At 42.4% G+C, this 11,838-nt stretch overlaps 1 non-coding gene across 1 annotated transcript; it reads right to left on the reverse strand.

Moving 5' to 3' along the window:
- Positions 1-11,164: 11,164 nt before the first annotated feature.
- Positions 11,165-11,302, reverse strand: LOC135273537 (small nucleolar RNA SNORA47). Its single transcript, XR_010341324.1, has one exon. It is a non-coding gene; the product is annotated as a small nucleolar RNA SNORA47 (small nucleolar RNA).
- Positions 11,303-11,838: the final 536 nt, after the last annotated feature.

The following is an 11,838-nucleotide window of genomic DNA, read 5'->3' on the forward strand; positions in this document are numbered from 1 at the left end:
TCTTGACCTCATGATCTGCCCGTGTTGGCCTCCCAAAGTGCTGGGATTACAGGCGTGAGCCACTGTGCCGGCCTGATTGTTTTTTATATTGTGTACTATGTGCAGGAAAAAGCACCTTCGGATGTTAGGTTTTCACTCAGATTCTTTATTAAATCATTTTCTCATAGGTAAATTGAAATTTCGTGATAAAAGATGTTAAGTAAGTACATATTTGTGGTTGCTAAACCTAGGAAAATGCACAGGCAGAGCACAAAAAACTAAGATTTCTAGATGAAGAAGGTGAGTTCTTCCCTTCTTATAAGCCAGGATGATCACCTATGAACTCCGCATAAATGTCAGATATAACAATGTAAGTAAACTCTTGGTGGGTGTCACAGATGGGAAGGAACCTCAGGATGCAGGGAGGTGACACTTCTAAGTTAGAGAAACACAAGAAGGCCCTTTGGAACACTTTTAAGATAAAAATGATATCACTAACAGTAAAATGTTTGTATCATATTTAGAAACAAATGTAAGTGAACTTCTGGGGTAGCCTGTCTTACAGATTAAAAAGTAAACCATGCTGAGTGACTTAGGCCCCTGAACTCAAATTCAGGAATGATTATTTCCGTATTCAGCAGAGGTTAAGTGGTACACAAAACACCCTATAAATGGGTCCTGCCCTCAGAGGCTTGGACAAGAAGACCTGGTTTCTGAGAACAGCTCTGTTATTAAAAAGCCATACAGCTTAGTCTATGAAAGATTTTTGGCCAAGACAGTATTTAAAAAGCTTCCAGTTGTGGGTGCCTCCAGATGGGGTATGTATGCATCTTCTCTTTGCCAGAGTCCCCACACTACTGACTTTCATATTACCTGCCTGGCCCAGTCCCTGCTACCATCTGAATTTCTGACGCTTGACAGGAGGAGGGACAATGACATAACCCTGGGACAACTGCAGCATCCCGGGGATAGGCACAGGAATAAGAAGTAACCAGCAAAGAAAGATAGAAGATCGCTAGGGGAAAAAATTCTACTTTGGAAACAAAAGGTCTTTCAGTATGGAGATGAAATTGGTACAGAAAGTTCAAGTAGAATGAGAACAAGGGTTGGCAATTAGGAGATTACTGGTAGCGAAGAAAAGTTCCAGTGGTAGAGTTGGGACAAAAATCAGGTTAAGATCATGTTAAGCAATGCGAGGGGTTGAAATAGGACTAATAGCTAGTGTAACTTGGATTATAAAGTCGCAATTCTGACTTGGAATCCAATCCTCCCAATGATATGTAGCAATCATCACCAAGCTTATGCATTTCCAGAAAAAAATAAACTTTCAGTGATGAATCTTAGCTACATTATCATACTGACTCAGGCTGATAGAAGGATCTTAATGGGGTTACTGGCGAATATAAATGAGATGCCAAGTAGAAAACATGTTAATTTCTTGGCACCAGGATGCCGGAGGTGTTCTAGAAACCGCTAATGCATTTTACATGATTGCTTAATTTCAGGAAATCCTGACTCATTGCCCCTATAGGATAAGAAGCAAAGGCTGGTCTCAATTTACAATCCTACAAACCAGCTTTGAGTAGAGCTTAGATTATTCCTGGCAGCAATATGTTTGTTCAGTGCCTATTCTAATTTGAAAATGTTTCGGTATATGTATATTTTATTTTCTTTGAGAAAAAGCAGGCTTTATTTGGAATGTTCTGAAAACCGTTATGACTAAATGGGCAAAGTAACGCCTCCTCACTTAACTTTTGAATGGATGTGGAGTGCCATCATCAAATCTACACAGTCAGACCACCGAGCCCTGGAAAAATGGTCCAGATGAAGCTTGAATAAAGAAAAAGAAGAGAAAGTTAGAACTAGTTTGCTAGGATTGGGTAATGAAAGAAGCAGCATGCTACTAATAATGTCACTGAAATGCAACAACTTTATTATTTAATATTCTCAATAATGTGTTCATAGTAGTTATTATTAACCCTACTTCACATAGAATAACATGAAGAGGAATAATTAGAAAATTTAGCTGAAGTCACATGGTAAACCAGTGAAGATCCAGAGTTAGACTTCAAATAGGATCAGTGTCACTCCAGATTTGTCCTCCATCTACTCCTTCTCCTACCTTCCTCAGCAATGATTCCAAACCTTCCTTACAAGCCCATCACGCAGCCCTTAGCTGCTCTCTCAAATCCTGATGAATGGCCCTGCATCCCACATGGCTGAGCAGTCAAGGTCCTTCCCTTTCCGCGTTACCTGGTTGTGTGTGCTCTTGCCCATCCTCATCTCTTTTCCCCCAGGCTCTCTTCCTTCCGTGTGAAGCCAAGCACCCATGCATTTGACCTACTGCCTCTCCCACATACTTTTTTTTCTCCTTCTTCGCTGGCATCTTCTTCTCAGCTTATAAACAAATGCCACATATAGGTGAAGGGGAGGAAGGCAGCAAATCACACTGCCACGTATGCACCTATGCAACAATCTTGCATGTTCTTCACATGTACCCCAAAACCTAAAATGCAATTAAAAAAAAGAAAAAAAAAAAAGAAATACAATTGATTTTGCATGTTGAAAAATAAAAAAAAATAAAAAAATAAACATCTCAAGTTTTTCCCAGGTTAAAAAACTCTTCCTTCGATTCTCAAAGCCAATCTAGCTGTTACCTCTTATTCAAATTTCTCCCGTTGTCTCTACTTCCACCTCCCCATTTCTCTTCAATTCACTTATCTCCCCACTGCCCTGAAATCTGGTTTCCTCTGAATTGTGTCCCTCCACCCCATCCCAAAATTGTATGTTGAAGTCCTAATTTCCAACACCTCAGAATGTGACTGTATTTGGAGATCGGGTCTTTAAAGAGGTAATTAAGTTGAAATGAGTTCACAAGGGTAGTGCCTACTTTAATATGACTGGTGTCCTTTTAGGAAGTGATTAAGACACAGATACACGCACAGATGGACAACTATGTGAGGCTATGTGAAGACACTGAGAGAAGATGGTTACCTGCATGTCAAGCAGAGAGGTCTCAGAAGAAACCAACCCTGTTGACACCTTAATCTCTGACATCTAGCCTCCAGAACTAAGAGAATATTAAGTCCTGTTGTTTAAGCCACTCAGTCTGTGGTACTTTGTTACGGCACCATTAGCAAACTAATCCAGGCAGTTTGAAAGAGTTCTTCCAAAGGTCAACAATGACCTTCCAATTGTAAAAATGGAATGAACATATATATATATTTTTTGAGACAGAGTTTCGCTCTTGTTACCCAGGCTGGAGTGCAATGGTGTGATCTCGGCTCACCGCAACCTCTGCTTCCTGGGTTCAGGCAATTCTCCTGCCTCAGCCTCCTGAGTAGCTGGAATTACAGGCACACGCTACCATGCCCAGCTAATTTTTTGTATTTTTAGCAGAGACAGGGTTTCACCATCTTGACCAGGATGGTCTCGATCTCTTGATCTCGTGATCCACCTGCCTTGGCCTCCCAAAGTGCTGGGATTACAGGCATAAGCCACTGCGCATGGCCCCGAATGAACATATTTTCAGTTCTCATTCTACTGGAATGTTCTTCTGTATGTGACATGAAAGACCAATGCACTGGTGTCCCTGATACTCTTTTGGGCCTCTTTGTAGCCTTTCATTTCCTTTCTTTTCCACGGGTTCTTTCCATCTTATACATTGACGTTCTCCTGGATCCAGCGCTACACTACTGCTCTTTTCATTACGTTCGTCTCTAGGATGATCTCATCCTTTCTTATGGTTTTAATATAGCGGACTCAGAAATTGGAAGGGAAGCTCTAAAATTAGTGTGTAAGGCAAAAATATTGCATGTAAATTTACCCTTGAAAATCCCTTAGCAAAGTACTTAGAATTAGACATGGTACAACAAAGTGCTTACCTGTTAGTGATGTGGGGAACTGAGACGAAATGAGGGAAGAGACTCACATTTTCCATTGCAAGCTCACTTTGGTGCATATGCTGAGTGGAGAAATTACTCTATTTAATCTGTTTTCCCTCTTTCCATTTTGCCATCTGTGTATGACTGAATTTGCGGAGGTTAAATGTATATGTGACGAATCACATTGTACTGGCATACTTGCTTATCCTAAACCTTTCTCTCTCAGACCTTTCTTCTGAGCATCAGACACATACAGCAATTTCCACCTGAACATCTCCCCTTGGAAATCTCAGACTTCTTAAGCTCAAATTCAGAAAAGATGCCTTCATTTTTCCCTTAACTGGCCCTTTGTCCTGATTTCTCAGTGTGAGCGTCCATAAGTCAGAGAAGTCATCTATGATGTTTCCCTTTTCCTCCTCATCCACAAAAAGAGGTTGCAAATGGGTCTGTGGGCCTAAAATCATGGTTGGCTTCCACTGAGGTTGGAAAGAATTTAAATTTGTTGCCACTATTTAAAAATAAGGATGTTTTGCATTTTAAATGCCAAATTCTAGATTCTTTTGAGAAACTAGAATATTTGGTAAGAGTGGACCCATACTCCAGTATAGCCAAGATCAGTTAGAACAGAGAAGCAGCTGTGTATATATATATATACATTTTTTTTTTTTTTTTTGAGATGTAGTCTTGCTCTGTTGCCCAGGCTGGAGTGCAGTGGGGCAATCTTGGCTCACTGCAAACTCCGCCTCCCGGGTTCAGGTGATTCTCCCACCTCAGCCTCCCAAGTAGCTGGGACTACAGGTGTGCGCCACCACACCCGGCTAATTTTTGATTTAGTAGAGATGGGGTTTCACGATGTTGGCCACTTGGTCTCAAACTTCTGATCTCAAGTGATCCACGTGCCTCGGCCTCCCAAAGTAGGAGGCCACTACACCCAGCTGCAGCTGTCTTCTTTAGGTGGGGCATGCCCTATACATCTGTCACTACTTACAATCTTTTCTTGAGTCTCTGAACTTGTTTATGTTACCTGACTGGCTCTTATAGGCATTTTAATTTAGAACTCTCAATATACTTTCATATCTATCTTCTCCTTTCAGTCCTTACTAATATCCTGCCCCATCTCCATCATTGCTTTCTTGGGCTACTGAAATAGCCTCCAAACTGGTCCTTCTTCCAATTCATCTGCAGCAAAACCCATTTAAAATACATATGTGATCATGCCACGATGCCACACATGTGCTCAGGAGCCTTCAGTTTCCCTCTTCCTACAATGGTGTTTTTCAAAGTACGGTCTAAGGATTTTCTTTCTTTCTTTCTTTTTTATAGAGATGGGGTTTCACCATGTTGGCCAGGATGGTCTCGATCTCCTGACCATGTGATCCACCCACCTCAGCCTCCCAAAGTGCTGGGATTACAGGCATGAGCCACTGTGCCCGGCCTAAGTATTTTCTGTATCACAATTACCTATGGTGCTTGGACAAATGCAGATTACTGTGTCCAACCCAGATTTACTGAGCTAGAAGCTCTTGGATTAGGGCCTTAGATTCTGTACTTTTTAGTAACTTTCATAGGAAATACTAATGTACTCTACATTTTGAGACCCACTGATCTATAGAGTAAATAAAGCCCAAGCTTCTTAATATGCATTCATGAGTTGCTGAGAAGTTCCTTGTTAAACTTAAGCCATAATTTACACATATTAAATTTTGTCTTGTAAAGAAAATATGTGCCGGGCGCGGTGGCTCAAGCCTGTAATCCCAGCACTTTGGGAGGCCGAGGCGGGTGGATCACGAGGTCAAGAGATCGAGACCATCCTGGTCAACATGGTGAAACCCCGTCTCTACTAAACATATAAAAAATTAGCCGAGCATGGTGGCGCGTGCCTGTAGTCCCAGCTACTCAGGAGGCTGAGGCAGGAGAATTGCCTGAACCCACGAGGCGGAGGTTGCGGTGAGCCGAGATCGCGCCAATGCACTCCAGCCTGGGTAACAGGAGCGAAACTCTGTCTCAAACAAAAAAAAAAAAGAAAATATGTGATGTGTTACTCAATAAAGAATCCCTTAAAAATGTAGTTCTTTTTTTTTTTTTTTGGAGACGGAGTTTCACTCTTGTTACCCAGGCTGGAGTGCAATGTAACGATCTTGGCTCACTGCAACCTCCGCCTCCTGGGTTCAGGCAATTCTCCTGCCTCAGCCTCCTGAGTAGCTGGGATTACAGGCACACGCCACCACACCCAGCTAATTTTTTGTATTTTTAGTAGAGACGGAGTTTCACCATGTTGACCAGGATGGTCTCGATCTCTTGACCTCGTGATCTACCTGCCTCGGCCTCCCAAAGTGCTGGGATTACAGGCGTGAGCCACCGCGCCTGGCCTAAAAATGTAGTTCTTTTAAAATTTGCTTATAAAGTGTGGGCAATGTGATCTTAATGTGGCACAGACTCTAATACCAACAGCTAGTAATTCATAGCAGTAGAAGAAGGAGACATTGAGAAGGTCAAAATCCAAATAAGTCTTTCAACTCATACTTGGAGAAATCTTAGAGGGCTTCCCCTGGACAAGAGCACGGAGCTCCAATGTACTCAGTGGCCATGAGAAAAATCAACAAAATGCCAAATATTAAAAACAAAGGCAGAGGGTCAATATTTACAGATGACTGGCACCATGAAGTATAAGATGTAGAGGCAAATTTATATACTATTCCAGGACAAGGCACAGGGAGGGAAGAAATAAAAGTCAATCGCCAAAGGAAAAAATGACATGAAATTAAAAGAATCCCCAATTGCTGGCTGGGCTCAGTGGCTCCCGCCTGTAATCCCAGCACTTTGAGAGGCCGAGGTGGGCAGATCACAAAATCAGGAGATCGAGACCATTCTGGCCAACATGGTGAAACCCTGTCTTTACTAAAAATGCAAAAAAATGTAGCTGGCCGTGGTGGCTTGTGCCTGTAATCTCAGCTACTCAGGAGCCTGAGGCAGGAGAATCACCTGAACCAGAGAGTCGGAGGTTGCGGTGAGCTGAGATCACGCCACTGCACTATAGCCTGGTGACAGAGTGAGACTCTGCCTCAAAAAAAAAAAAATAATAAGAATCCCCAATAATTGTTGGTACCCTTTTCTCCTGCTCATGGCTACTCACTGCCAAGTATCATAGTTCTAGCCACAGTCATATCACAATGGAAACCTGAAGATGCCATTTGCTTTGCTCTTGATAGTGATCTATTGAAAATAACTGAGAATAAGTCCTTTAGCATTCTCAAACACACCCACTTAAGAACTGAGGTGTCAGATCATGTTTTTTGTTCATTTTTTTCTGGTTTACAAATAACTACATAATGTCAGACAGGATAAAATGCCTGGCTACACTGAGAACAAATGACATCCATCATTCCTCCTGTTCCAATAGACAAATAACTCTGTTGAAAAAAATTACATTAATTTGACAAGAGGTATTTCTTCCAGAGCTATGCTGGTTTATTACCAAGTAACTTTTCCACTTCTGTTTGCAAATCAATTATAAAACATATTTTTCCCACTATTGTTCTGCCTTTCAGAAACTTCAGAACCAGTCAACATCACTGTGTATACTCTAAAGATGCAGGTTTTTTTTCATCTGTTAAATCTTTTCATGTAAGCAGTGTTGAGTGACTCATTTAATCAGCTTTGAGAGTATATACTATGTACAACTAAATGTAAACATAATCCCATACATTACTGCAAATGCGGAAACCACCACCATGTTGGCAATGGCACTTTGGCTCGGTGGCTATGAGGAGGAGACTGTCAAAATTTTGTCCAGTATCACAGATTGATTGTATTAGTCCATTCTTGCATTGCTATAAAGAAATACCTGAGGCTGGGTAATTTATAAAGAGGTTTAATTGGCTCACAGTTCTGCAGGCTGTACAGGAAGCATGATTCTGGCATCTGTTTGGCTTCTGGGAAGGCCTCAGGAAACATACAATTGTGGCAGAAGACAAAGGAGGGGATACTTCACATGGCCAGGAGCAGGATGAATGTAGAGACAGTGAGATGCTACACACTTTTTTTTTTGAGCCAAGGTCTTGCTCTGTTGACCAGGCTGGAGTGGAAGTGGCACAGTCTCAGCTCACTGCAGCCTTGACATGTAGGCTCAAGTGATCCTCTCACCTCAGCCTCCAGCGTAGCTGGGACCACAGGCTTGCACCACAATGTCTGGCTATTTTTTTGTATTTTTGGTAGAGATAAGGTTTCGCCATGTTGCCCAGGCTGGTCTTGAACTCCTGGACTCAGGCAATCTAGCTGCTACAGCCTCCCAGACTGCTGGGATTACAGGAGTGTGCCACCATGCCCAGCTGCTACACACTTTTAAACAACCAGATCTCATGATAACTCACTCAGTTTCATGAGAACAGCACCAAAGGGATGGTGCTAAACCATTCATGAGAATTCATCCCCATGATCTAATCATCTCCCACCAGGCCCCATCTCCAACACTGGGGATTACAATTGAACATGAGATGTGGGTGGAGACAAAGTCCCAAACCATATCATGATAATCTCTAAACATAGGTTGTATATAGAGCCTCTAGCAGTCTAGATTTATGTTGATCTTTTCCTTGCAAATCTTTATAAGTTCAAGTTAATCATTAATGCACAGAATATTACAAAAGGTGAATTCACGCTCTCTAGAGAAACAGAGCCGACAGAATCTATTTCTTTCCATATCTAAATACATTTTAAGATTTTTTTTTTTTTTTTTTTCTATTTGAAGGAATTGGTTCATGCATTGTGGGGATTGGGAAGTTTGAAATCTCTAGGATAGTCCAGCAGGCTGCAAATGCAGTTAGGAGCTGATGTAGCAGTTCTGAGTCTGAAATCTGTAGGGAGGGCCAGCAGGCTGGAAACTCAAGCAGGGTTTCTATGTTATAGTCTTGAGGCAGAATTCTTTCTACTTTGGGAAAGCTCAGTCTTTATTCTTAAGGCCTTCAATTGATTGAATGAGGTCTACCTACATTATAATGTTAATCTGCTTTTATAAATGTTAATCATGTCTACAAATTACCTTCACAGCAGCATCTACATTAGTGTTTGACCAACAGTTGGGTACCATAGGCTAGCCAAAGTAACACATCACAAGAGAGAATGTCAAACTATTTAAAACAAACCACTGGACTCATGAGTATGATGTTCATTTATACCACTTACAGATTAGGAGACCAGATATACAGAATTACTGACTTGTGTAGGGAGGGGAGTGGGCAGGTGTCCTACACTAGTTCTACTTTAAGGTTGAGAGGGTCTTGTGTGAAGATAACTTAGAGATGTTTATATGGCATTGGAAATTACCTTACAAACCTGATGAAACTGCTTTGCTCTAATTAAAAATCTAGGAGCTAAGTTCTTGTTTCCAGTTAAATCATTGGACTGCCTGGCCAATGGATAGACCCAGAGCTACAGGTAACAACTCAGAATTTCTCAAAACAGTCCTAAAAGCAAATCTGAAGTGAGAAAAATGCCCCTTAAGGCAAAAGAAACACACACACACAAAAAAAAAAATCACCCAAATGCATTGAGTAGATGAGTAGGTGTGGAAGTTTTCAAACAGGGCTCTAAGATTTTTTTGACACCCCTCTATGTCCCCTTCTCCTGAATCTGGGCTTTGTGACTGCTTGACCCATAGAAGATGGTAGAAGTGACACTGTGCCATTTCTGGGCCTACATCTTAAGAAACTGGCAGTTTTCACGTTCAGCTTCTTAGGATGCTTATTTTTGGAACCCAGTCACCATGCTGTGAGGAAGCCCAAGCTGCTTAATGAAAAGGAAGTGACAGCCAGTGTCAGTTTGCCAGCTGTGTGAGTCATCCATCTCAGAGAGGCATATGCCAGCCCCCAGTTGAGCTACTCCAGCCAATATCTTGTAGATCACAGATAAGGGCTCCTCTAATTTGAGCCCTGCCCAAATTAGATTTGTAAGTCACATAAATAATTTTTTCTTTTTTAATTTTTGAGACAGGGTCTCATTGTGTTACACAGTCTGGAGTGCAGTGGTGTGCTCATGGCTTACTGCAGCCTCAACCTCCTGCGCTCAAGTGATCTTCCCACCTCAGCCTCCTGAGTAGCTGGGACTACAGGTGTGCAACACCACAACCAGGTAATGTTTTATTTTTTGTAGAGGTGGGGTCTTTGTTGCCCAGGCTAGTTTTGAATTCCTGGGCTCAAGCAATCCTCTCACCTCAGCCTCCCAAAGTGCTGGGATTACAGGTGTGAGCCAATGCCCACTGGATGTTTTAAACCAGGGATGTGTAATCTTTTGGCTTCCCTGGCCACATAGGAAGAACTGTCTTAGAGCACACATAAAATACATCTAATACATAAAATAGTCTTGTAGCAGGTAATGCTGCAGACAAAACCTCTCGGACACCAGGTTTGTGAAGGAAGTGGCTTTTTATTGGGCTGGGAGTCTCGGTAGACTTGCATCTCAAGAAACGAGCTCCCCAGCTAGAAAATTCTGGCCTCTTAAAGGCCTCACAATCTTAGAGGATACATTTGAGAGGGTCGTGATCGATGAGGTAAGTGAGGGGTACGTGCTTAGGTGGGGGTCTAATCATGATTAAGCAAGAACAATGCCTTCCGGGGAAGATTCCTCCATACCATGCCTGCCATCCATAGATAGGATAGGAACTAGGGTTGGGGGTTTAATCTTCAGGTCCAGCTGGTGGCACCGGTTTTGTCTCCTCCACTGACCTTGTGCCTTCTATTTTCACCTTTCACTTCTCCTTTTGAAATGCAATGTAGAAGGCTAAGGGGAAGTGGTCTTGGATGCTTAAGAGAAAGGGGTCTCCTTCCTCAGTCTAACAGTAGTTAATGAGCTAAAAAAAAAAATACACACACAAAAAAAATCTTATGTTTTAAGATACTATGAATTTATGTTGGGCTGCATTCAAAGCTATCCTGGGTCATAGGTTGGATAAGCTTGTTTTAAACCATTAGGTTTAAAGGCTTGTTTTTCTTAAAATTAGTATTGCTTTGCATTCTGATATGCTTTCTTGAGTTAAGCTCGGAACCTGCACATAAACCCACAGATTCTCTTACTTGTGCCAAAGTCTGAGAGTCATCCTTACTGATGTGCTCCTAATAGTGCCAGAGGTGACAAATTACTGTCATGCTTTTTCCTCTCTGAGTTTCTTTAAAAACTACAATGCCCAGAGGGAGTGTTGCACAGGTGAATGCCATCTGTTAGGAGTTAAAGTGGGCACAAGGGTGAGAAGCACTGACTTTGATGTCTTCATCCTTTGACCTCACCTGAGCCAGGGACAAGCAGCATCACAAATGTTGGCCAGCACAGCACTGCCCCTCCAAAGGTGGCAGGGAGACATCCTCTGCCTGGGCAGCCCTTCCATTTTGGAGGTCTTAACCGGTAGAAGGCAGCACGGGGCAGAACTGCCTCACCTTCTCAGTCCTCCACTTAAGGGTGTTTTTTTTTTTTTTTTTGAGATGGAGTCTCGCTCATTGCCCAGGCTGGAGTGCAGTGGCACAATCTCTGCTTACTGCAATCTCTGCCTCCCAGACTCAAGAGATTCTTCTGCCCCAACCTCCCAAGTACTTGGGATTACAGGCGCCCACCACCACGCCCAGCTAATTTTTTTTGTATTTTTTAGTGAGACGGGGTTTTGCCATGTTGGCCAGGCTGACCTCAGGTGATCCACCTGCCTTGGCCTCCCAAAGTGCTGGGATTACAGGCCTGAGCCACTGCACCCAGCCAAGGAGATTTCATTTCACATGGGGAAGAACTGAATCCTATATTGTTGGGCTCAAATGAAGAGATATGGACTTAAAGAAGATGAATTAGGCTGGGTGTTAGTCTACATGGGCACATGGGGATTCATGATTTGGGAGATCAGGCAAAAGGAATCATGGATTTAGGTCAAAAGTCTGAATGCAGGAGGAGGTAAAACCAGCCCCAAGAACCCTTTGTATTAGTTATAGTGGGGATGGGGACA

The sequence above is a fragment of the Aotus nancymaae genome, unplaced genomic scaffold, assembly GCF_030222135.1.
Source record: "Aotus nancymaae isolate 86718 unplaced genomic scaffold, 86718_ANA_hifiasm-v0.15.2.pri h1tg000007l, whole genome shotgun sequence".
NCBI lineage: Eukaryota > Metazoa > Chordata > Mammalia > Primates > Aotidae > Aotus > Aotus nancymaae.